Source organism: Canis aureus, chromosome 32 (genome assembly GCF_053574225.1).
Source record: "Canis aureus isolate CA01 chromosome 32, VMU_Caureus_v.1.0, whole genome shotgun sequence".
In the NCBI taxonomy this organism is placed as follows: domain Eukaryota; kingdom Metazoa; phylum Chordata; class Mammalia; order Carnivora; family Canidae; genus Canis; species Canis aureus.
The window spans coordinates 18,748,027-18,775,597 of NC_135642.1; the positions used below are offsets into that span (position 1 = coordinate 18,748,027).

A 27,571-nucleotide genomic window follows, 5' to 3' on the forward strand; every position below is an offset into this window, starting at 1 on the left:
AATGCACGCTTCTTTGTATAGGACGTGAAATATAATTTTCTTATTTAAAGTAAGGGCATATTTGCATATTTGAATATTTGACATAGGCTAACGTTATTAGTTATGTCATAATATCAACAATATGATACATTTTGATCAGCTATGTGAACTTTCACATATATTACTGCACCTATGGAAAAAGAGAAAAGAACCCATCATGAGGCAACTCACTTTGTGACCATTTCCAGAAATTTCGTGCAGGGAAAAATGAAGCCTATGAAAGATGACTCCTACCTTTTGAAATTAAAAATGAAAGTGGAAAATTAATACAATTACCTAGATAATTCTGGGAGGGAATTACATCACTAATGGAGATGTAAATAACATTTGGGTCCGATACTAAACAATGGCCCAATTTTCTCTCCCTCTCTTTTTTGGAAAGAAGGAAAGATGGGGTAGGCTTATGTGTGTATATGCATCATATATCAGAACATATTAAAAGTTTTACAAGGCTTTAGATTTTGCTTAAAAAATTAAGTTTTTTTTTGCTAATAAGATTAATTCCTTCTTGATAAAAAGAGAAAAATTTCTGATAGTCCATGGAAATGTAAGGAAGAAAGAAAATTACCTGTTTTAAAACCATTTTTAACATTTTTATTTATATATACACACATGCCTTATTTGAATTTTTTTTAGTTTTTTTAATTTATTTTTGAATTTTGTTTTTAAAACATGAAATCATATGAAATAAACTGCTCCATAGTCTATCTTTATCTTTTAGTATGTAGTAGAAAGTAATGTCCCATCACTTTTAATAGCTGTATAGTATTTCACCGAATACACCATTATTTAAATATTCCTCTAATGATAGATATTTAGGTTGTTTGAAATTTATTGCTACCATAGATAGTCCTAAGTATGTGCAGTAGCCTAACTCTTTTTTAAAGAATTAGTTTGGAAAAAAAAAAAAAAGAATTAGTTTGGGCAGCCCAGGTGGCTCAGCGGTTTAGCGCCGCTTTCAGCCCAGGGCATGATCCTGGAGACCCGGCATCAAGTCCCATGTTGGGTTCCCTGCATGGGGCCTGCTTCTCTCTCTGCGTATGCCTCTGCCTTTCTCTCTCTCTCTCTCTCTCTCTCTCTCATGAATAAATAAATAAATAAAATCTTCAAAAAAGAGGATTAGTTCATAGATATGGATCCTCTGGTTGAAAGAAAAGTACATCTTACATTCAGATACATGGTGCCTAATTGCTCCCAACAATAAATACAAGGAACTGTATGTCCCCATACATCCTCAACATTGGGTTCTGCTAGTCTCTCTAAGTAATGCTAAACTTACAGAATATGAATGATAACTCATTGTTTTAATTAGCATTTTGATTACTTTTTAGAGTTGATAGCTTTTTAGTTGATTGAAATTATCTGCTCAATATCATTTTTCCATTTTATTATTTGCAGTTTTTCTTATTGAAGTGCACTTAACATATTAAGGATAATATTCTTTTTCCTGCACAATGATGAACTTAGACCCCTACCTCACACCATATAAAATTAGCTCAAAATAGATCATAGCTCTATATGTAAAAGTTAAAACTATTATACTCTTAGAAGAAGACATAGGAATAAAGCCTCATGATTTTGGATTAGGCAATGGCTTCTTAGATATGACACCAAATGCATAAGTAACAAAATACAAAATAGATAAATTGGGTTTTATCAAAATGTTAAATTTTTGTGCTCCAAGGGACACCATCCAGAAAGCAAAAAGATAACCCATGGAATGAGAGAAGACACTTGCAGATCATATATCTGGTAAAGGACTTTTGCCTATAATATATAAAGACCTCTTATGATTCATTAATAAAAAGACAACCCAATTTTTAAACAGGTGAAGAATGTAAATAGATATTTCTCAAAAAATATCCAAATGGCCAGTAAACTCATAAAAAGATGTTCAGCACCTTTAGTCATTAGAAAAATGCAAAACAATACCACAATGAGATGTTACTTTACACGCACTTAGATGGCTTAATCAAAAAGACAGTAACAAGTGTTGATGAGGATATAAAAAAATTAGGATTCTAATACATTGCTAATAGGAATATAAATTATGCAGCCAAAGGGTAAAACAGTTTGGTAGTCCTTTAATAAATTAAAGACAGTGTTATCATAGCAAGCCCACTCCTAGGTACACACCCCCAAAAATGAAAACATGTATCCATGCAAAATCTTGTATATAAATTTCCATAGCACTATTATTCATAATAGCCAAGAAATAGAAACAACTCAAATGTCCATCAACTGATGAGTGATAAACAAAATGTGGTATATCCATACAAAAGAAAATTATTCAGCCATAAAAAGAATAAAGTACTGATGCATGATACAACATGGATGAATCTCGAAAACTTTAAGCTAAGTGGGAAAAGATAGATACAAAAGGCCTCATATTGTATTTCCATATGTATGAAATGTCCAGAATATGCAAATCTACAGAGACAAAAAAGTAGATTAATGGCTACCGGGGTCAGGGGAAGGAAGGGATAAGGAGTGACTGCTGATGGGTACAGGGTTTCTTTTGGGGGTAATGAGAACATACAGGAATTTGATTGTGGTGATGGATGCACAACTCTATCAATATACTAAAAACCACTAAATTGTACACTATAAAAGAGTGAGCTTTGTAGTATGTGCATTACATCTTAGTACAGCTATTATTTAGAAAGAAATAATAATCCTTTTGTTTTCATATTACAGATGGTTTCTAGTTGGTGTTAAGTTTTATTTTGTTTTTTTACTGCATATAAATTTTAATTTTTTTTAGGAAAAGTATCAGTCTCTTATCCTCTGATCTTTAGTTTTGTGTCATATTTAGAAACTATCTTAGGTTTGTGGAAATAATCACTTATACATTTTTATAATCTCTTCTTAAAATTTAGATATATGATCTATTAGAAATTTATTTTTTGGCAGACAATGAAATATGAAACGGGATTCTAGCTTTTTTCTTTTTCTAAAATGGATCACCAGTTGCTTCAATCTGCTTATTTAATAATGTATCCTTTCCCTGTTACTTGAAATGCTACCATATTTATATTTTAATTTGCATATTCATGAATTTAATTTTATATAAAAATTTGTGTCTATACTTGTACTCTGTTCTGTTTACTTGGATGCTTCCTCCTGCATCACCACAGCATTGTTTTAGTTGCTGTAGCTTTAGCATACATATTATTGCTCAAGCAGAAAAGAGTTACCTTCTATATCCTGAACTATGTAGATTAGTCATGTATGATGATTCTAAATGTTTTTTAAAGCAATGTTCAACACACCCAACACCCACAAAATAAAGTACTGGAAATTTAATTACAGGTATACTGTATTTCAAGATTAATTTAGAGTTAATAGACATATTTGTCGAGATTTCTGATGTAAGAATAAAATCTGGTTCTTCATTTAATCATCTTCCTTTACATTCCTCTGAAGAGCATTACAGTCTTCTTAATAGAAATCCAGCACATTTCTTTCCAAGTTTATCCTCAGGTAATCTATCTATGTTTCATTTGCCTTTGTGAATGTGATATTTTTCCATTATATGCTGCAATAATATTTGTGTGGTATTTGGTATATGGGAAGACTAGTGATTTTTGCATCATTTTATAAATTACTAAGCTTAGTAAGCTCTCTTATTCTTTCTAAAACCTTTACAATGTTTGTCTCCTTCTTTCTAATATTTATGACTATATTTTACTTTCTTGACTTACTGCTTTGGCCAGCACATTCAAAATTATGGTATATTATAGAAGAACTTGATGACTGATATCCATGGATTTTTTTAAAAGAGGAATTCTTGCATTTTACCACTAGGAACTTGTTGAATTTTGATATGAATGGCTTGTATTTTGATCATGTTGAAGAATTTATCCCATTCTGTTTTTTTCTTTCAGAGCTATAGTTAAGGTATATTTAAAGTTTTTAAAAGATGTACAACCTTAGTAGAAATATGTTCACCTTTCTGGTAGTAATCTCTGTGTTATCATTTAAACTGTCCATTCAATAAATATATATTTAGCCAGATAACTGTTCTAAGCACTAGGGATACAAATATGGCTTTCTAGCACTTCCTGCTAAAGGCAGCTACTTTTACCCTTTTTATTACTCTGAAGAACTTACAAGACACAGTATAACAGTGGATCACTAAAGTAATGATTACTCAATGAGAGAGAAGAGAAGGACACTAGAGGGATGGATCATAACGGGGAAGGAAGAAAGGAAGCAGGTATGACACATAAGGTTTAACAAACATCCAAGTGATTCTTATCTGGCCAACAGATTGGCCACTGAACTTGGGTAATATCTAACCTTAATATAAGATTTTACAGTTTTACTCTATAAAACCTATATAATGTTTTCACAAATGTTGATTACTTTACTCCTAACAATAACCTCTTAATAAATATGTCAACGTTGCAAAAGAGGAAACTGAAATTTGGAATTGTTAGGAAACCAAAGCTAAGCAGAAAAACAAAACAAAACAAACAAAAAACCTGTGCACCTACCCTAATAAAGTAATTGAAAAATAATAAAATATATGACTTAATTATTTTAACAATTTTTGACAGAGGTTCTAGAATTCTTTCCTGATTTTTTGCCCAGAAGTTCACCATTTTCCACTTTAACCAGAGAATCTCCGGCTGATCACACCAGGCCATCCCAACCAGTGCTTTTCTCAGTCCTCTGAATTGCAGAAAAAACTAAGACCAGTCCTCTGTGAAAGCCCTGTGTTCTTGTCCCACATTGACTCATGCTGATTAAGAGGCAAAGATGGGTCCAGATTGCTCAAATTGGGTCCAAATTTCATGTTGCAGTATGAAAAATGTTGGATTTCTGTTAAGCTCTCAAGGCTTAAGGCCATTACCAGGGAGTCAAAAATCTTTGCTGGGTAGTCATACTCCTGTGGCCTCAAGCCAACAACAGGCTACTTCTCCAGAGCGGGGAGTTTCTCAGTCCCAGGGTACTTTTCCTAATGGTCTTCATTTATACAATACACATAGGAGACCGTTTGGGCAACAGGGTGTTGTATTTTTCTACTTCTCTACAACTTAAGGAATATCAGAGGAAGAAAAAGTGGAAAGGGAGCTCAGGGGGCCAGATCAGCAATTCAGTCTCTGCTGAAAACTGCTCCAGATCTCACTGCTAAAGTGGAATCTTGAGAGCTCTCTGGCATATTAAATATTCATCAAAAGCCAAACACTACTTTTTTCAACATTTGACTGAATAATACAAGTGTAGATTTGTCCTATCTCTACGCTCGGGTTGCTCAGATATACCTAGAACTAAATTATGGTTCTAATGAAGTCAGTTTAAAAGATGAAGAAGGAATCCTTTGTAGTTTATCCTTGCCTTTCATTTCCTCTTAATTTAACTGTAAACTAAACGGATTCATAAAATGTTTATAGAGGGTAATAAAGTGATGTTTTTAATACAAAGGTTGCTTGTGTAATTAAGCTTACATTCCATGACATTCTGTGTAATTTGAAATGGGTTGCATGAAATTAACAAATACTTATATCTATTTTATTTCTCCTTCCATTAATGGCAAATAATAAAACAAAAAGGGGAAAAAAAGTAAGTTCCTGCCAATGTGAGTACCTACACTTCAGAAATTGAACCTGCAGATGTTGCAGAAGACTTTATCTTTTCCTTGGAAATGTGCTGTTAAATTTAATTAGGTTTCTCATTTGCTTTCCTTTTCTTTCATTTTGTCACTCTACTTTTTTTTCTACCTCCACCCCCTTTTCCCTCCTATTTCCCATAGGTACTGGGTGAGAACACTATATGTTTTTAATCTATATAACATAAATGAAGAAACTGATCAAATCCTATAACTATTACATTATTAGCTGTCTTGTCAGAAGTTACTTTGAAGCTCACTCCAACTATTAAATAATACCGTGATATTCATGGTCCCCACACTCACTTTCTTTTTTTTAAATAAGTAGAAAAACCTAAGGTTGAAGGATTTAAAGTCATATTCTATTTTTCCCACATTTTTGTAAAGTGAAGTGGCACTGATCTAATTTTTGTTATAGCATTTTATCATCAGGCTGTCAAGATGTGATTTCTTACTCTGAAACGATCCATATTATATTTCATGTTAACATTTCAAATTAAGTAAAATGGCGATGTTCACATTGTTTAAGATAATTGAGAGAAGAAACCACTGAACTGTATTTCTCTGAGTTGATTTAGGCTTCAGTAGCAAATACTGATAATCAGATTCTAATTATCCAATATGACATAGAGTGATAATGGCTTAAATTAATTAATTAATTGTTGGATACTTTTCTCATCTACATCACTTTAAGAAACATCAGATTTCCCTTAGCATTCTAAAATAATGATATTGAATAGGTTCACAAAAAGTTTTAAAAGAATGCATCAGCATTTTCTATAAAAGTGTCAGGTGGAAAAGATATCACTGAACAGCGGGCCCAAAAGGTATTAGATAAAGCATGATGAATTGCCAGGTCTGCTATTCCTATGTTTGTATGGACTTGGCAGAGAAATGGAAATCATTCTGTAATTCTCCAGTGTACATTTTCCATGTTGGAGGAAACAGTCCAGGAATGGGAAGGATTAAAGTTTCTCACCTGAGCATCTCTGAGCATGTGAGACTTAGGAGGGCATACAGGCTAACCAGGGTAGTTTGATAAAAATGAAATTTCTTCTTACTTTATTCTTTGTATTTAGCTCATTTAGATTTTGCTGTTCCTCCAGAACATAGAAAGTTTCCCCTATCCACTAACTATAATTATAATAGCAATTTCTAATTTGCTGCTGCAAGAATACCATGCCAGCACTTTAAGCTCCACTTCTCCAAAGCCAAACTCAGTTATCCCCTCCGCAAACCTGCTTCACTCCCTGTGTCTCTTATAATAATACAACTTTTCTTAAATTTGGCCACACTAGGAAAACTTGGAAAGATCTCACATATCTCACATGGATAGTCAAGCATTGGCCTCTGGTATATACTGATTCCGGCAACCACTGAAGCCATCTTCTGCCCTGACCCCTACACTAGCATCCTTACTCTGAAACTCTCGCTTCTCTAAGCTCTTTTACCCTTTGACTTGAGCACGGTCTCTCAAAAGCATTGCCTAGATTAGGATCATCTTTTCTTTAAAAATCTATGGCTTCTAAACACCCTGAGAAAAACGTTCTAATTCCAGCAAGTGCCAATTCAGAAATTCCATGCTATGATCCTATCTTGTCCTTCCAGCCACATCTCTACTTGCCTCCAGGAATGCCAATCATGCTCAACTATACCATGCCCTCCCACTGTCTCCTGCCCCTCCTGTCCCCTCGGCCCACAGTCAGTTGGTTATAGTCCTCTACCTTTGACACTTGTCTTTCAATGTGCTTGGCTCAGCTCATATGACCCTACATCATAAAGTTTTTACAATACACACTGTTAGCTATTCCTCCTTTTTCTGTCTATTTAGAGCATTCTCCCTCTACTCTTGGATTTAGCATTTGCAGCATTCTGCTATGTATGATGTTAGCCTCATACATCTTTCTCTCCAGTTAGGTTGCATGCTCTCTCCATTCTATCCATCAGAGATCTCCGGGATTCCTATCCAGCAGCAATTTTGTACACTAAATACAATGACCTAGTTCTCCCTCTCAAGAAGCTCAGTCCACTAAGTGATAAAACGTGTTAATGATTCAATATAGTACGTGTAATAAGGAAGTCCAAAGGGTAGAGAAGTAGAAGATAGGTTGATAAGCACCAGATTTAGATTCAAGTTCAAGGTCTGATTCTGCTCTAAGTTATGATAAATAAATCTAGTTTCAGTTTTTGCATTTGCAAAATTAAGATTTCTACCACCTACTATTCTGTAAGAATCAAAATAAAAATAAATAACAGGTTTCCATTTATTCCATCACATCTAGCCTCTCCTTTTTCTCTACTCTGTGCCTCTAGAAATTGACTTCTAAGCAAGGGGGTCTTCCCCACATTGTCTCTAGCTTCTACTAGTTGCTCCTTCCTCTGGCTCCTTATGTCCTATGGGTAGTCAGGTGCTAAGGTACCTCTCTGTGTGCTTTCCCTGCCCTCTACCCACACCTTTACAAATAATTCCTTTATTAAAGGCACCTCAAATTACACAAGTTGAATGTGCCATCTGTTCCCTGCCAGGACACTGACTGATAAAGCTGCTTTTCAAACTCTAAGTTGCTGTCTAAACGCAAGGTATATCTCATTTATCTCTGCACAGTGCTTTACACAAAGCAGATTGCTGCTATTAATAACAAATGGTGAAATGAACGTATGCAAGGATGAATGAGTGAATGATCCTGCCGTCTTCCACATTAGTTACATTCTTATCTGGGAGATCTCTTATTGTCACCTTGATTGGATTTTGCAGTGTCCTGCTTTGATATGGAAGGTCTTCTGTTCCCTTGGAACTCACTGTCTCTTAATGGAAACATTTTTACAGGTAGTCTGTCTCAACCCAGTGGTTTAACTTAATTTGTTTGAAATTCCCATAAATACACCCCTTCTATAAGCTGCACACTTACCTGCTATCAAAATGGATGACTAATTTGTTCATTTTTTTTTTATGTTTTTCGTTCAGCAACATAAGAGCTGGCAAATAAAAGCAAGAAAATTGATTATTCCCTTATTACATGGGAACTAAGAGCATATTGGAGGAATCAGTAGCCTGAGGTAGTTTTTTCAAAAGCACAATAAATACACATGGGGCAAATAATTGCCTCCGCTACTCTTTTCCTAGGCAAAAGTCTGGCCATTGAATAGGCAATCGGGTAGCCTCACCAAATGATCTAACAAAGATAAATCACAGAATTTAGGGATCTTTATATTTTCGAAGAGCTGCAATCTTAGTTGATTAACGTTTAATATTAATTTATTCCAGCTACTCTCCTTGTCTTCTGAACCCTCACACATCTCAACAACATCGGAGATAAACGTTTTCCTCTTATTTTAAATATAAGGTTGATGACTTAAAAATGAACTGACCCATGGAAAATATCTTTGGAAAACATGCTTTTGAGTAAACATATTTAGTAGTATGCTTTGGTACTGAGTAGGTATTATTCATTAGCAAATAATTGCTTAACTGGAATTCTTAATTAAAATTTGTGATGAGAAATGAATCTGTTTATTATGTAATTATGACCCAGAAATTCAGAAAACATTGGGGGTAGTTTATGAGCACAATTCCAAAGATTTTAATATAGCAAAAGAATTGACAGATACTTTAAACAGGAATTCTTGGAAGAAAAACACACACACACACACATACACACACACACCATGTTGTGTGTGGATCAAGATGCAGTAAGATTTGAAAAGTCAACTATTGAATACAATTGTAACATGGAAAGATTCTAATTTAATGGGTGTGTGATACTGTTAAAAGCCTCTAACCAGTCCTTCTGGACCTTTTCTGGGTTTTCCAGAAAGGCTTCCAGCCAAACAGTTTCTTCTCTTAGCTTTATAATTGAAATACAAATTCAGACAGTGACAAACTCTGAGGCCCTTTTTTAAAGGTGTCCTTAGGAATATAAATTGGAAGTGATTTTCTTCAGCACATACCACAATTCAAACTTTTAGAAGACAGCCATTGAGGAGCTCATGCTCAACTACAGTAAATTGGACAATGTTTAAATCCAACTTGGTTGCTAGGACCATCCCAGTAAGAAAATTCTGTTGTAAAAATTTATGATCCTTAACTGTTTTTACTTGCTGGCTACTGATGATGGCTTCTGGTTTTGAAGGCCAGAGAGATCTGGGGAGACCACTTTGTGGAACCAACAAAAGGTTAGACAAACAGCAAATTTCTCCTGAGCCTCCTTGTAGGACATAAGTAAAACTCCAGTAGCTGGGGCTGATGGAGAGACCATTACCTCCTATTACGTCGTTTGTGTCATTGCTGACTCAATGACACCATATCCCAGACTCAGATTTAAACAGTTGTTAGCCAAAGGTATCTCCCCTTGTGCTGCTGGCCCTTGCCACTTCATCACAGTTTATTATAATAAGGCATTTGGGATTTTAGACAACTCCTGTAATTACAGCAGAATGTGAACAGTGTTTGCTATTGATTTTTATTCCAGAATGTCAACTTTTTCCTGCCCCCCATACACATATTACCCTTCACTCCCTTGCACATTACCACTGTCATTTTTAAATGACTCTAATATGTTCGATATTAATCAAATGTCCACAATAGAAAACATCCTCCTGCGAAGGCAAAGGAAAGAGAAAATGTATCCTTGCATGCCTTGTCTGGAAAGATGAAAATTACCCAGAATCCTATTCTTCTTCTTTTTTTAACCAGTAGGTGGCACTAAGTGGTTTCCAACAATGAATTGACTCTGTAGTTCTAATGAACAGCTCTAATATATGTAAGATTTAGGGATTAGGATTTTTTTTTCTTTTTTGCTTAAGTTGCCATCATATGCCCCTAACCATTAATTGAAACATTTGTAGCTTACCCAGTGGGGATTATTTTTAATATAAATTTGCATGCTGTTAAATAGTTGTTTTAATTATTATTTATAAGTGATCCAGAAGAGGTATACGGGGAATAGTATGCATATAATGTAGAGAAGGTTAAAGTATGCTATAAACCCTATCACACAGTTCCTAATACTAGTTTGTATGCAACAAGCAACAACTATCCAAGAATTAGAAATTGAAGCCCACATTTTTAACCTATCTTTGAGAGTGTAGTTGTGGGTTTCAAATATTTTTATTGCCTGTGTTATCCAAGACACATTGTTTTTCAAATGTGTGCTTTTTTCATTTTTTTACAGCATGGTTTCTTAGAAAGCAAATTAGGCCTGAGAGCCAAACAGATCTGTGGTAGACTCTAGACTCCATCATCTATGAGACTGGATACCCTGACAAGATGGTTAGCTCAAACAAACTTGGGTTTCTTCATTCCTAAATGATTCCTGTCTCTAAGAGTTATGGTAAAAATTAAGTGGATTCCATTGTAGCTCATCAGTATCTAGGATGTAATAAGTACTCAGTTTCTTCTCCCTTTGTTGATTTGAATTTTAACATTGGCTGAGGCAAAAACAAACAAACAATAATAATAGTAAGCAAGGGTGGAGTGGATACGAAGGAGAAAAAGTGAGGTTTATTTCAAAAGCACAAATTGGAGCGCCTGGGTGGCTCAGTGAGTTAAGCATCTGCCTTCAGCTCAGGTCATGATCTCAGGGTCTTAGGATTGAGCCCTGCATTGGGCTCCCTGCTCAGCAGGGGTCTGCTTCTCCCTCCCCCTCTGCCCCTCCCCCATCTAGTGTGCATGCTCTCTCTCTCTCTAAATAAAAAATCTTTATTTTTTTTATTTTTTTAATAAAAAATCTTTAAAAAATATATTTGATACCTGTGTTAAAAAATTAAAAAGCATATACTTTAAAAAACATAAAATGTTCTAATTCTCTACCACTTTTGATTATTTATATTATCTTGCATTTTTGTGAAGAGATTCTAACATTTAATAGCTATTATTCAGCCCCAATTCCTCAAGGTCAAGGGGTTGATTACTGTAAATTTGTGGAAGAGAAGACTCTGAGGAATTTACACAGAGCCTCAGTTTCCCTATATCTGCAGAGATGTAAGCTAGCATCCTCACATCCTAAGCACTCCTTCTCAAAGTACATATTATACAAGTAAGCAACTTTGACTAAGTTATCATCCTTTTGTTTGAACCTCCCTCTAAAAAGTTTATTTTGCCTCTGCTGTTTCAAACGATCTCTTGCCTGTTTTCAGAAGAGCTAGTATTATTAAGGGCTGCTTACCATTCATCTTTCTGTTGGTACCAAAAAAAGAGTCTGATTTTATTTGACTTAAGCACTCAGTGCCCTTCCACACAGTGGGCATCTGTGGGGTCATTGGAAAAATTAGATAAGTAACTGATTTATTATTTCCATAAATGCACAGTGCATTCCCTTTACTTAGACTGTATAGCAAAAATGGTTCATGCAAAGGAATAGTAATCAAAATGACTAAAAAGGCACATTTTTATCATTCCAAACATAAGCATAGCTGTGGTGGTATCTTATCATAGTACATAATAATAGAAATGAATTATGTCAGTAAAATCTTGAGGTTTAAGATTTACCGTGATAAATATTTTTCATTAAAGTGAAATATCTTGGCAGAGTCACTTTCATATGCAGACTGTTGACACAAGGAGGCCAGCTGTGCCCATGCAGATGCCGAGATTTGGGTCTATATTATTAATGATTTATCATGTCATGGAGAGCTTAGATTAGTTTTGAAAGCAATCCCTTGCCACAAAAGCACTTTCTATAATGTGCGAATGCAAGGAATACTATATGTGCATTCGAAATTAAAGTAATCACAGAAGCTGTAGCTGCCTTTGAAATTTCAATACCTTTCTTTTTATTTTGGAACATGAAATTCTAGATCCTAAACTGTATTATTCATTAAAATTCATGCAAAAATGTTATTTCCTATCAACTGGATAGTGAGTAGTGTGTGTATCTGAATTAACAGATACGCAGACAGAGATGGGGGAATGAAGGAGATAGAATGGAACAAAAAGCTATCGAAAACCTATTGTACACCAAGTGCTTTTGCCCTACGTCTCACATTTAATGTGAGGTTGGATTAAGTCTCCCATTCAATTCTGCAGGATTCCAAGATTGCACTGCCTTCAAGGCACGTGTAAGAACATTGGCTAATACTTATTCAGTGCTTGATGTGTTCCAGGTAAGATGCTAAACACTTTACATGCATTATCATATTCAGTCTTCATAAGACCCATTTGAAATATTGTTATCACCCCTGTTTCACAGATGAGAAGACTGAAGCACAGTGTAGTCAAATAAATTTGATCCCAAGAGAGGAGGAGCCTGGACCTGAAGCTAGGTTGTCTAATGTTTTAAAGCCTGCACCATTAGCTACTGCTATTAACTGTGACCTCACCATTAACCACTGTTAAAACTAAACAAGAGGTTAAGTTCAGACCCTACTTAGTTACTACCTGTGTGTGGTCTTAGGCAAGTCACTTGAACTCTATAAGCTTCAATTTCCTCTTCTATAAAATGAAGATAATAATAGTACTTGCCTCATAAAATTGTTATGAGTTAATATTTGTAAAATGCTAAGGATAGAGTTTGGCACATATTAAGCACTAATGCTTTGTGATGTAATAGTTAATGAGTTGTACTCTTTAATGATTGATATACTTTTATTTACTGTCACACACACAGATTCTCTATAATTTTCAGAGAGCTGTTATTCTGAAAACTAGATTGGAAATGAAACATAGAAATTAAATTCTGAGCTTTACTCCTAAAGAAAACAGTCAAACAAACGACTGTGAATTAAGTTACTACTTACCACTAATGGGAGATGTATGCAGATAACACTAAAGCATAATCATTGACAATCTACAGCAGTGAGTCCTTTAGGTATTCTTTCTGAGTGTGAAAAGAGCCAGATATCTTCCTTCCTTCTTTCTTTTTCTTTTTTAAAAGTTTATTTATTTATTCATGAGAGACACAGAGAGAGAGAGAGAGAGAGAGAGAGAGAGAGAGGCAGAGACACAGGCAGAGGGAGAAGCAGGCTCCATGCAGGGAGCCCGACGTGGGACTCGATCCTGGGTCTCCAGGATCACAACCTGGGCTGAAGGCAGAGCTAAACCACTGAGCAACCTGGGCTGCCCTTTTTCCTTTCTTTCTCTTCTCTTCTCCTCTCTTCTCTTCCCTTCCCTTCCCTTCCCTTCCATTCTCTTCTCTTCTCCTTCCTTCCTTATTCACTCATTCAATCAACATCCTTACTAGGGTACTACACTTGCTCTGGGGATACAAGTGAATAAATCTCTACTCTGGAGGAATACAGAATCCAGAGATGACTATACTCTCTGGTTTAGCACATAAACTTGTGCGAGAAAGTTGTAGGCTCCACTATCTGTCCTGTTTCACAAGGATTTATCGAGTGCCCCCTAAATGCCACACACTGTGCTAGGCACTGGAGCTGTTGAGATAAAAAGGCGAGATCCCTGCAGATAAGAAGCACCCAGTAGGAGGGTTGCCTGGGTGGCTCAGTGGTTGAGCATCTGCCTTTGGCTCAGGTCCTGATCCCTGTAGGGAGCCTGCTTCTCCCTCTGCCTATGTCTCTGCCTTTCTGTGTATCTCTCATGGATAAATAAATAAAATCTTTTTTAAAAAAAAAAAAAAGGAAGCAACCAGTAGAGAAGACATCCTAAGCAGACATTTTCCCTTTAATGTGGTGAATTACATAGATGAACTTGCTGGGAGAGCACAGAAAAGAGGTGCTTACACCCATCCTGGGGCTAGTGAGAGGAGGGAAATTATGACACCTAGAGAAAATTTTTGGTAAAAGTGAAGAAAAGCCAGAATTAAAGTACCTGAAATAATGGGGGAAAGAGAACCCTTAAAAGCAGAGACACAAGTGAAGACAGGAGACATGAATCAGTGTGACGCGGTGGGGAACTGCCAGTGGCCACTCGACGCTATAGAGCCTAAAGTGTAAAGTGGGATGGAGTGTCAGCCTAGAGAAGTAAACAGGGCCGAAAGTTTCAAAGTAATCAACTTTTGATCAACTTTTGAAATCAACTGAAAGAACCAAATGCTAACAAACTGCAGAGAGTGTGTACTTTCCTTAGACTTCTTGCCACTAAATTCCGAATTAAAAGAGTATCATTTTCCTGACCATCAGATTCTGGGAAGCAAGGGAATGATAAAGCCCTAAGAGTAATGTTTTGATACCAAACAAAATATAATGGGTGTCTTTCTGTCCATGTCCAGGGATTGTCCGCTTCTCTACTTCTCTCTCCCAGTGAACCAAACATCGGGATTGGCTCAGAGGTCTAGACTAGTATTTAGACTGCAAACACGTCAAGTCCTTGGTTCGAAATGACCTATTAGTAAGTACATCCTTCTGCAGCCTAAAAGTTTTTTGTTTTTTGTTTTTAATCCTGGATTTAAGAACACAGTGCCCGATAAACTGCACTCCCATGGGTGGTGCTCTGTAAAGTTGGCCATCATGGAATTACAGCAAAGAATTCAAGAATCTAAAGAATTAAACTCCCCCCCCCCCCAACAACACACACACACACCACCACCACCACCACCACTTGCTGCTACTGCAGACGGGACAACTCCTAAGCCTTCTGCCTCCAGGTGGGTGGCAATTTGATTCTCATCAAGCCACTGGTCACCCCCTTGCATCTTCATTCAGTGCACAGAGCCCTCTGCCTGCAGCGGGGCTTGCTCCCTTGATGGAGAAAATACGGAATGACTGGATGCCAGTAAAACAGGCACAGCTTTCTGGGTCAGAAGTTGGCTGGGGAAGGGCCCTGACTGCCAAGTAACTTGCAATGATGTCAGAGCCCAGCACAACCAGAAAACACCAGCCAGCCAGCCAACAAAAGCCTTAACAACAACAGAAAAATCACAGAGCTGCGTTGCCAAAGCTGTTCTTTCCGCCCCCTACCCCTTTCTTCGAATAGGAAGAACAGCAGGAAGAGAGTTTATATTTTAAAAGAATCTCCCTCCTCCTCCCTCCTTCTTCCTTTTGGTAACAAAGTGTTAACTAGTGAGAAAACAGTTCTCCGGATGAGTCCTGCCGCAGTTCCTTGGGGTGTCTTTTTTGAGTTCCTTTTCAAGCCTGTCGTGGAAGTTGCGGAAACAACTCAGAACAGGGTATTTTACCTAAATGTAAACATGTAACTTTGTGCTGGGGAGAAAGCAGGAACCACTGAGGAAAGGAAAATCCTTTCTCTGCCCCCTTCTCTCTTTCACGGTAATTAACCATACTCAAATGAAAATTAAAAGTTTGGCGAGAAAGCTCTCTTTTTCTTTCTTTCTTTCTTTCTTTCTTTCTTTCTTTCTTTCTTTCTTTCTTTCTTTTCTTTCTTTCTTTCATCTTTCTTTCTTTCTTTCTTTCTTTCTTTCTTTTCTTCTTTCTTTTCTTTATTTTTTTTAAATAGGGATATCATGGTTCATTCCAGCCATTTAGAGCCCTCAGTGATTCATAATTCAACTGGAAATTAATAAAACACAGCCCCCGTTCTTGGAAACGAAGTTTGGATTAAAATCCTCTTGTTTTGGAATATATGGCCTTTTCTTTCTTTCATTTGTGACAGTCAATTTTAAATGATGTCACTTCAAGGACATTTTCATTTCTCCCACAACATATTACACGAAACACTTGCCTGTAAAACCGGCTCATTAGCCTGCAAAATTATACTGTACTGAATGGCTTTCATTCAAAGGAGAAATGGGATTTTTAGTAGGCAATTTCTGTATTTTATAAAGATAAAGCAATGTTTGATTGCTTCTCCCCAGCTGTTTTGCTTAGCGGTTATAAAGAGACGTTGGGAGGGGGCCGGGGGACCAGAAAGGTAATACGGGGGCGGGTTCGTAAAGGATGCGCTTGGAAAACAGGTCTCAGGTTAGGAAACCAAGGCCGAACTTTCGCAGAGCAACTGCGCCTGCAGCTCCTCCGGGCTGCGATGGTTTGTCCTCCGCACGTCTGGAGGAAAGCTCTGAAAAAAGTGAGGGAAGGCGAGGAGGAGGGAAGGAGGGAGGAAGCGAGAAGGCTGCCTCGCAGGCTGCTGCGGCCGCCGCGGGCTGGAGGACCGAGGCTCCGGGAGTTGCTGGAAGGAGCGGCCCTCGGAGGTGGGGAGAGGGAGGGCGCGCCGCGAGCGCCGCGGGGAGGGGGGCGCGGAGGCCGCCGAGGGGTCAGCGGGGCCGCGGCGCCGGGCTGGGGGCCTCCAGGCGGCGCTCGGCGCGGGGGGAGCGGGAGCGGGAGCGGGAGCGGGAGCGGCAGCGGGAGCGGGAGCAGCAGCGGGAGCAGCAGCGGGAGCAGCAGCGGGAGCGGGAGCAGCAGCGGGAGCGCGCGGGCCGCCCGCGCCGCCTGCCGTCCGTGCCCGGGGGTGGGCCCCGCGCCGCGAGCCGCCCGGTGCGGGGAGGGAACCGGCTCCGGCTCGCCTGATGGGTTGACTTGGAGATGGATCGAATTACACCATTTGCCCGGCCTCGATTTGTTTTGCTCCCGCTCCGTCCCGCCGCCGCTGCCGGCGCTGCCGCGAGCCCTGGTGGCGGCGACTGTCAGGATCGTATGGAGGAAGCCGAGACCTAACGAGCAAGAGGGATTTTTCTTTCTTTATTCTCTTTTTCTTTTTCCCTGCGCGTGACGAGCTGGGGTCGTTGTTGTTGTTGTTTTTTCCTCTTTTTGCCAGCCGCCCCCGCCCCCCATGAGGTAAGACCCGCTCCTAATCCGCCGATGCCCTGGGCGCCCGGTGGGGCTCGGCCCCGGACCCTCGGAGCCCGAGCGGCAGCCGGTGTGTGTGCGCGTGTGTGCGCGTGTGTGTGCGTGTGTGTGCGTGTGCGTGTGCGTGTGTGCCGCCCGTGCTGCGTGTTGTCACTGGAGAGTCGATTTCTCTTCCAAGCAGCTCTGTCCGTCCGCCGAGCGGGGGGCGCGCCGCGGGCCCGACAGGCTTGGGGACCCGTCGAAACGGGCGCCGCTGGAGGCGCAGGGGGAGGGGCACGTGGGCCGCTGGGAGGCCCCCGCCACTGTGCACCCGCAGCCCGGAGAAAATAATGATGGTAAAAACGGCGGACGGAGGGGGCAAGTAAAAGTTTCTTGCCAGGCACAGGCGGCTCCGCGCTCTCCCGCGCACCGTCGGTGGGAGCCGCGCCGCGGGAGGGCTGGGGCTCGGCGGCTGCAGCGGGAGCCCGGCCCAGGCCGACCGAGCCCGCCGCCCCGGAGCGCACGCCGGGACCGTCGGGGTCGCCCGCGCCCGCCAGGCAGGGAGCCTCCGCCCGCGCCCGACGCCCGACGCCCGAAGGGGGCGCGCAGAGCCGCGGCCGCCGCTGCCTGTCCGTGCGCCCCCCGCTGGGGCAGCCCGCGGCCGCGCGCGGGGACGGGGGCGGGGACGGAGACGGGGGCGGGGGCGCGCTCGGGCGCCTCTGCCCCGGGCTCCAGCCCCGCGGCGGCCGCGGCCCGCCCGCCCCCGCCCCCGCCCCTCCCCCTCCCCCTCCCCCTGCCGGCCGGAGCCGCCCCCGAACCCCCCCCCCCGGCGCCCCGGGTTCTCCCGCGGGCCGCGCTCCCCCGCAACTTTCCGCGCTTTGTTCCGCGGCTGCAAATGGTCCACGGAAGCGCCCTGGACGGGCTGGCGGCCGGGCGGGCAGGGCGCGGCGCGGAGGTGCGCTACGTCCCGGTCTCCCCATCACTTCTGCGCGGAAAGTGCTAAGGAAGAGGCGGCCTCGCAGGAGCCCCTTCCCCGGCGGCCAGAGGCGCCCCGCGGCCCGGAGGGAGCCGCCGCAGGGCATGGCGAGCAGAAGGTAGGGGAACTTCCACTTCCCGTCGTGACAGCGACCAGGGGTGCGCCTGGTGCGCGGGAACGGCCGCCGCCGCCTGGGGGGTCCCGGAGGGCTGACGGCCCCCTCCGTGGTGGAGGAAAGGCCTGGGTTGAACCGAAAGGTCATGAAGCGCTTGGCGTGGATGCGAACCGGGTTTGAGACGTTTCTGCCAAGTCGACTCTCGGGAGCACCGCTGTCAGGAGATCGTTGAAATCCTGAACTTGGAAAGAGCTGAATGTCGTGGAGCTAGAGGGGGACCAAGTGGCAGTATTAATCACAGCATTAGAGGAGCTCAGGCTTAGGACTAGGTGTTGTGAGGTGACCCATCAGCCAGCCAAGTTCCAGCATCCCACAGCCTCCCCGGCCCCAGCTGGGTGGCTTTCACACCCCACAGGGACAGTGGATCGTTATTATAGACGTATAGACTTGGTAAACAGTAATTGGACCTGGTGTCCGCCACTGTGGGCGCCTGTTTTCTCCTAAGAACAGCGGTAGTGTTTCCAGTTAATTGAGGGGGGAAAAAAATGTCTAGAGTGATTTTCCCAAGAACTTCTGGCTACTGAGGATTTTAAGTCTGCAGTGACAAGTCCAGGTACTCTTTAAGGACTGTCCTTCCCTCTGCTTGGTGTTTGGAGCAGTAAAGTGGATCCTCTTGTTTATTTCGAGGCTAAAGTCCTAGAGGGAGGTTTAACATTTTTCTCAGCTGGCCGGCTGGGTCTCTCTTGTCCCTCGGCCTAGGAAAAATTCTTGTTTGGAGAAATCTTTCCAGGTTTTTGTCCTTGTAGAATTGAGAAAGATCCTGCCTCAAGGTGAGGACTCTGCTGTCGTTTTGGTTTCATAGATGGTAGATTCTGATGCTGGTTTATTCAAGTTGTTAAGAAATCCTATTGCTCTCTTAGGTATCTAACTCGGAAAATTAAGTTGCGCGTAGTCCTGCTTAATGTAGTGAGTGACAGGCATATTCGGTGAGGCTGGCAAATATTACACAAACATTTACCCGACTTAGATAAATAGAAATTGCCAAGTAAGCTCTGAGATTTGGGCCTATGTTCTCATGAACTTAAAACGTCTTAAGGTAAATAAACTATAGCCCAGCCATAGCTGGGTTTTGTTTTTTATAGTTGTTGTCTGTGCTCTGACTTGGGTCCCTAGAATGTGCTCTCAGCACGGCAGTTAAATAGATAACCCTAAGATTTCCACACTGTGTTGTTAGCAGACCGTTTTTCTTCCCCTGGCACGTTTAGTTAGATTAACAACCAGTTACTATTTCCTATTGGATCCTTCAGAATATTGCTACCTGTGTTTGCTTCTACTGGAGGTGCTACGGAGCTGACCTATTTTAAGGAACATTTCTGTGATGCAGGACAGTTTGCCAGGAATATTGTGACTTCTTCATCACAAACAGCTGGTTAACTTGAGTTTGATTTAGATCTGTGAGCATTCTGCCCTTTTGCTTCTCTCTCTCTCTTTCTCCCCCCTCCCTTTCTTCCATTTTTTGGTGCTCACTAATAGCACCATCTGGTCATGTCTCCCCTGGTTTGATGAATCTGAAAGATGGCCGTGACGTAAACCTGCTAGTCCTTAGAGTGAGCGCAACTCAGAAATCCATGGACTTCAGTTCACTGGCTGCTTGCTGCTCAGGAAGGATCTGTCCAATATCTGTGCTCTGGGTGAATGGGCCCCTGCATCCTCCTCTGGTGGTTTCTCTTGCTGGAAAGGCACACAGGCAAGTAAGCAGCAATCAGAGCTTTGATTCACAATTTACTCATAATTGTTAAGGACTTACTGAACCTGGAGAAGTTCTTCGCTTCTTGCTGCTCCATCATAATAAACGCTGGTAATTAGCTTAGTCATTGTTCCTGCATGTGAGTTTCACTAAGATACAAAGAGTGAGAAATGCATCTGAAAGAGGGTCATTTTTCACCATTCTGATGCATTTTACGCAGAGTTAAGAGCCTGGCTGAATGCCTAACCTTTATTGGTGTAACCGTAGGAGGCGAACTCTTTCCCTCACAGGGTACAGGATAAAATATTCCCTTTTATTTCAGTTAATAGACTTTCAGCCTGCACATTCTAGATTCATTCTAGAGGAAGCAAGAGGCACTTGGGGGGTGCCAGCCAGGCCGTATTTAGTGAGTACCTGTCGTTTGCAGGAAGCTATGCCAGCCAATAACGTTCCAACACCAGGTGAGGCAGACGCGCTTCTGTTGTATGTTCAACTTAAGAAGAATGCAAAGAACCAGAGTGTGGCAAAATGGATCACTTTACGCGTTATGTAAATATGCACCCTTTTTTTTTGAAGCATGTCGTTGAATCCTGAATTGCGAACACTAAGAATTCAATCTACTCTTAGTGTAATTCAGGAATTGAAGCTGTGGTGAGAACTGGGGAACTCCTGTGAACAGAGACTTAGCATTAAAATCCACCCAAGCCTGTATCTTAGGTTTCTGCTCATTTCATGAACAGCTGCCAACCTCTAGCTTGGGGGAGAAAAAGTGTGTCTAGATTTACTCCCAGGACACACGGAGAGATAAAAGTCCTATAACTATGTTAAGCCACGCCGTAACCTTCTTCCGCCGAGGTGGCTATTGTTGGGCTGACTTCTCCTCCTCAGGCCCCGCCAGCAGTGGGGGTGCAGCTAATCACTGGAGCCGCTTCCATTCAGCCACCGGGAAAACAAGGAAACGTTTCTACTCTGAAAAGCAACCGTTTATGTTACCAAGGGCGATCAAATCAGTGGTCCACATAGATACCACATGAGGTGTACTTATTTCTCAAACTTTTTCGTTTCTATTAAGCTTTTGTTAACTCGCCCAGATTAGCATTTTAACAACCCCGAAGTGAACTTCTGCCATTCTCTCCACTTGGACACAGTGTGTAGATCATCCATCATCCTGTCCTTGGCTACAACAGGCGGTTGGCTCCATCACCATTTGGAGCTACACAGAATCCATCCGACTGTGAACGGCACAGCTGGCTACAGCAATTTTTTCTTCCACACCACTGGCAGCATTGTCTGGCTGTGGTAACTAAAGTTAACACCCAGAACGGGAAAGTTTCCATTGTTTGGCAACCTGTGCTGGGCCCCTCATCCAGCTCCGGGGGTCCACCTGCACAAAGGCCCTGCCGCCTTGCAGTGGCGTGCTCCACCCCGAGGGGACTTGCCACAGCCTTACACGACCCACTCGAACGCCTCGGGAGGCTTGATGCGGTGAAGCCACCAGAGTGGCACAATTGGAAGAAACCATTCAGACACCACCCATCCCAGACGTTCGGAATGCAGTCTTTTTGAAAAGGGGAAGAAAAGAATGAAGTAGTCTTTAGCCTGTGATTCCAAATGGCTGAAAACAGAAAAAGACCTTGCCTAAATTCTTTGGAGAACTGACCGTGTCATTGCCTCCTCCTTTTTCGCAGAGAACGTATGATGTATGCTCTGGGACTTGTGTCTAATAGTACGCAATGCTTTCCATCACTCTTTTTGTAGGAGGGGGATTTTTTTTTTTTTTAACTAAGAAGGTATCTGTTACAGTTGTCATTGCTTGATAAAAAGAGAATGACATGAGTTAGGTGGATACCTTTGTTCAGTTAGGGTGAAAGCTTTAAAAAGAAAACTTATGATTAGAAGTACTGCTTTTGGAGCTTGATGGGAGAGGGGGCGACCGCCTCGTATTTGGGTGGGAGATAGTCTTCTTGCTTCTTTCCCTCACGTTTCCTAAGGAAATCAGCCCCAAAGCAGCTGGGACGATATGACGAAGATGATGATGATGGAGGAGGAAGGGGAAGAGGGTGAAGACAGTAGCGACCACACAACACCTAGCACTTATTGTTACTCTTGATAGTAATTATATCACGTAACCTTTAATCAGCTGCACAAGGTGGGCTCTGATATTTTCGCTGCTTTATCTAAAAAGGAAGCTCAGAGGTCTGAGGAGTCAGGTCATGTTCCTGAGATGGTACAGCAGGGAGGGGGTAGAGTCGGAATTTGAACCCAGGTCTGCTTAACACATCAGCCCACACCCTTTAATCACCACCCAGACTTGTTTCTGGTAACATAAACTGCCCTATAATTGTGTGCTTCCCTGATATTTCTGACATTTGGTTTTCAAAGAAGGAGTCCTTTTTTGAGGGAAAATTTTATACCGAATGAAATGATATGTACAGTGTGGGTACCCTCTTAAATTTTAACCTTTCTCTAAACTAAATCATATTGTTATACACTTCTCTCGCTTTTATTCCTGGTGGCCAAATAATTATGACACACTCTTCTTTTCAAGTGTCCCAGAACAGCCTCTTCTCCCACCATTTTTCTCCATGGTAGGCTTTCCTGTCCAAGATTACAGTGGCATAGGACAAATGGCAATATTCATCACTCTCCACCAAAAAGTGCGTCTGCATCCAGGGTGCGATTGACATTCATTTCCCTGATCTTGGCAGGTGAAGATCCATTATGTATCCTTGTCCCATTTCCCAGGAGTATTTATGGGCCCCATCAGCAAAGACAGTGAGAGCTGCAGCTGTTCAAGCATTAGTGGCACCAGGATAGAAAGTGTATTATTGAAGTTTGACTATGTATTATATTGTAATACACATTTTTCTTACTTACGGTTGCAGGAGAATCCTTTTACCTATACGAGTAATCAGACACATTGTTGAGAAATTGTCGCTCTCGTGCATCAGCATTTCTTTTGTTGTCCCTTTTTTATTCAGGATTCCTAGGGGAGGGGGAAAAACAAACACATGCCACCACTACATAGAATGCTGAAATTTCAGGTGTTCAACATATATTTACCGGAAAGAAATATGGGTTTTAAGAAGGCCAATATGTTGGTACATGTATAATAAGGCCTCGGGAAGATCTGCAATTACTTAGCCTATTATTGGAGTCTGTATTTAAAAATAAAGTCAGGAGTTTCTACTCAGACGAGGAACTGGCACATATGAACCAGAGCAGATGAAGCTCTTTGGGAAAATAACACTTCCATTCCCAGGAGCCGGCTGTCAACAGACCAGAGACTCCGGCTCCCCAGCATCTACGTTGGCCTAGGCATCACTTGTCATCATAGGGGTCTCTGGAAGCTTTTTTGGTCTGCAGAGTTGTCTACATCCATCAGTTAGTCCCCAAACCTCCTCCCCGGGGTAATTGGTGGATCAAGTAAATATATTTTAAAAGCTACAGAAGAAAGAGGAGAAGGAGGAGAGGCAGAAGAAGGAATAAAGAATGTTGCAGTTGTTTCTGTTTCTGTCATTGCTGGGGTAACCATTTGTTCATTCAGGCAACTTTTCCCAAGTGTGTGCTCTGCACGACTAGGTGCAGGGTGGGGGAAATGGTTCAAAGAGGAACTGACACAGAGTTCCAGAGCTCAAGGGTCTTACTGAGTGGTGTAGAAAAGACAAGGTAAACACATAGCCAAGATAAAATGGCAACCGTTTTAAGTGCCAGAAAACATACACCCAGACCTATGGAAATTGAGAGGAGTGAGAAGTTATTTCTGGCTAGGGTAGTCAGGGAGGGCTTTGTGGAGCCGCTGATATTTGAGCTGGTCCTTGAACTAGGTAGGATTTGGACAGGTGGACTGTGAGGGGCAGTGGGGGAGGTGGTGAGAGGGAGGGCATTCCACGCATAGAGAACAGCTTAGGCAAAGGCCCTGGGGTGGGGATGGGGATGGGTCACGGTCAGTTGTCCACATTTGAGTCCTAACCTAGGACAGACTTGCATTTCAGGTGTGAAGAGGCAGTTTGCCGTGCAATCCACAAATATTTGTTGAGTATCTCTTGTCTACTCTAGCCATTCAGCAGATAGCCCCGTCCTTAAGCCATCAGAATGAATGGGATCAATCTTGGGGCGATTGCTTCGTGATCAGAGCTAAAAACCCCATGTCAGCTGCCAGCTGGTTTGGTGTTGTGCCAGGACATCGGAAGGGATGACATGATTTGCCTCAAATTACCCAGTAAGATGGGTTCCCCCCACGGGGTTGTTTGGAGAACCATACCAGAAGGGTCCTGCTTCACTGGTTTCATCTTTTTTAACTTGAAAGAACTCTAGACATAGACTCTGTGATAAGGATTATGGCGGGGTTTGGAGAGGGGAGAAGGGAATGTGGAGAGAGGAAGCAGAAGAACAGAAACTTGTCAAAACTGTTAGAATGATAGGAGCTGGACTGTAGGTTCTGAGGCTGGATGGCCTGTTCATCTCCGAAAGGTAGCAGAGTGAGCAACATGCAGCAAACATCGTAGTAAACGTGCGGGTTGAGTTTAGCATTTTATTACATTGCAGATATAGCCTGTCACTGCCTGGTAAGCTCTGCAAAAGGTGGGATTGGCACTGACAGTTTTTTCCTAATAAAGTGAAAAAGTAGCAGTAAACAACTTGGGAAGTTACTAATACTTCCTTTTGGAAAATTCCATCCTGGAGATACCCTGGGGACTTCAGCTATACTTTCTGGGTCTGAGCTTTCAGGATAAACTCAGCCCCTATCAGTGGATCCCCACAACCCCCACCTCCCCACCTCCTTCCCATGTCCAACCCTACTGCTGCAAGTTAGGCTGTTGGGTATGAGGGTTGCCAAGCCATCATACACCCCTTGAACTAACAGAAATTGCAATCAAGCCACTTAACCACGGTTAAGTTTAATAGTGGAGGTGATAAGCTTCGTGGAAGGAAAGACGGGACGTTCAGTGTAGTATAAGCATGCTTATTAGAACACATAATAAAGGAAAAATAAAATGAAAACAATTACATTAGGGAATGATTAAGCCAATTACTTTGCCAAGAAGTGCTCCAGTGGTTCAATTTTCCTTGGTATATTTAAGTCTTTTACAAGTTAATAGTTACATGACAGTCTGAGAAAAGACTTAAGTCTGAAGAATCTGTGCCAATGAAAGATCAATCAGAAGTTATAAAATAGGTCAATGGGGAAAAAGGATTAAGCATACACAAATTCAATATCGGGAACTTTTCAGGAATATTCCAGTGACCTAAAGCAGAGAACCTGTTCAGTCTAATAATTAGTCTGGCTCCCACCCAGTTATTTATTTATTTATTTATTTATTTTGAAGGACCGGCGGCCTCTCCCTGCATAAAGCACAGTTGCCTTCCAGACAGGACCTAAAATAAACTGGCCTGGCTCAACTCAGCTAATAATAACAGCTAGCACTTACTGTGTGCCATGGCACTGTGCCTAACACTTTAAATATGTTATCTAATTTAATCCTCAGGCTGCCCCTGAGCGTGTAGGACTGATCGGGAACCGAGAGCTAGCGCTTACTGAGTGCTTACTGTGTGATACTCTTTCTCGATGCGTACATCAAGGGAGCTGGTTAGCATTCTTTGAGGTAGATACTATTATTAATAATATCCACAGTTTATACAGGGAGACATAGAGGGTTGGGAGGTTGAGCAGCTTTCCCAGGGTCAAAGCAGGGGACTTGGACGCATGAGAAATGGCATGGCAGGCTCTTGAACATGAACTCTCTGGAGCCAGGCCGTTGAGGTAGGAGTCCAGGCAGTGTGATTCATGGACCGTGATGTTGAGCAAATTACAAATTACCTCTCTGAGCCTCAGTTTCACCACAGAAAAGCTGGACCATGATGGTAGCACCCACTCAGAAGGGTTATAGTGCGATGCAAACGAATTAATATTTGAACAGCACTTAGAATAGTGCTTGGCAGCTAGTGAGTGCCATCTATACCTCAGTGTCTGTTAAACAAAAGTAAATGTAGTCTGGCTCCGGAGCCCTTATTTTTAGCCCTTATACTGTGCTGTCTCTTCACATGGGATTTTATCATATATCTCTTTCACTGATCTATAGCCCTTGAAGCCAGTTTCACCACCAGCTATCCTCTACCCTCATGCACATGCACAACACTCGCCACAGATTCAGCCAGACTGGAAAGGGGAGTTTGGCAGGAGAGGTCCAGTGGCCTGGAGAGTTACCCCAGACCTTGATGCTTAGTAACATAACCCTGCCCCTGATGTCAGCCGTTTCAGATTCATGGCGTCAGAAATCTGCCTTCTGCTGTTGGTTGTATTGAAGGCAAATAGAGATGATTGGCATGAGTTCTGTGCTGGTTGCCCCGTGGGCTGATGAAAAGCTAAATAGCACCTGGAAAATCCAGGCACACTCCCAGACCATTCCTCCCACATCTTTGATCTCTATCAGTGGTCCTTCAACTATAGAATTCATTAGTAGCATGTAGGGCTAAAATGCAGATTCCCAGGGTCCCAGCACTAGTAGCTCTGTTCTGCTGGGTTCAGAATCTGCATTTTCAACAAACATCTCAAGTGACTTACACCCTGCAGTCCCTTGACCATGCTTTGATAAACGATGTTCTGGTATGGCCAGAGGGCAGATCCCCACCCAAACAAGGTGTAGACTTCAAGGCTAGTGTTGGCAGGCCACTAGGTATCCGAAACCTTTTGCCTACAGCATGGCAAGAATGGTGATGAGCCAGAGGAATCCCGGCTAGCTCATGAAATTGAAGAAAGTAGTAAAAATCTGCTCAAAGCTAAAGAGGCTCCCCCCGCCCCTTGTTCAAAAAAAAAAAAAAAAATCTTCACAGTGAGCAGAAATTAAGAAAGAAAAAGGGTACTCACTTATTTCTGCTGACTGGCCTATATCATTTCATAAATGGAGTCCTAGGCCAGTATTCATAGCAACAGTTTCTGATTTAATGATAAACTGAGATAAGGGTAATCAAACTTCATGCTTCAGGGCATAAGGTGATTGCCTGCTGCGGTCAGGATGGAATTTTTTCCCCTGTGCTTTGCACAATTGACTAGATGCATTAGAGAGAGTACTCGGGCTGCACTTGGAGGAGCAGGGGGACTGGAGGCCTGGACAGGAAACTTCACCGTGAGATCATAGGGGAAATGGTCTGGTGTGCGATGAATAGCCCCATCATCATTTGGCTTTATCATTTTTGTTTCCTATTAAGATTCTGCATACCGTGCCTGTATATTTCCATAAGACACACTCATCGATGAATTTGGGAGGGTACGGTATTCGGAATCAGATGACCTGGATTCCAACTTTGGCCAACAGAGTACTCTCTGAGTGTCCCCTCGGACCCTCAGTCTCCTTATCTGTGGAGTCACAGTTATAATAAGCATCACATGAGACAACAGAAGTGAACGTGCTTCCTAAAAGCCAGATAAGTGCTGCTCAGATATATGGAACTATTATGATAAGATGA

At 41.9% G+C, this 27,571-nt stretch overlaps 1 protein-coding gene across 12 annotated transcripts in view; it reads left to right on the plus strand.

Annotated features, from left to right (window-relative positions):
- SEMA6D (semaphorin 6D) overlaps nt 1-27,571 on the plus strand; it is a 172,493-nt gene that overhangs the window by 100,014 nt on the left and 44,908 nt on the right. For 6 of the 12 annotated variants that reach the window (XM_077880975.1, XM_077880984.1, XM_077880982.1 and 3 more), the window contains exon 1: nt 16,936-17,275. The exons of 1 other annotated variant lie outside the window; for it this stretch is intronic. The gene's annotated coding sequence lies outside the window, so the exon portion shown is untranslated. Of the gene's footprint in view, nt 1-16,548; nt 16,569-16,590; nt 16,693-16,935; nt 17,276-18,115; nt 18,361-27,571 lie in introns of those variants that run through there. 5 more of the 12 variants (XM_077880981.1, XM_077880988.1, XM_077880980.1 and 2 more) reach the window with 4 other exon arrangements.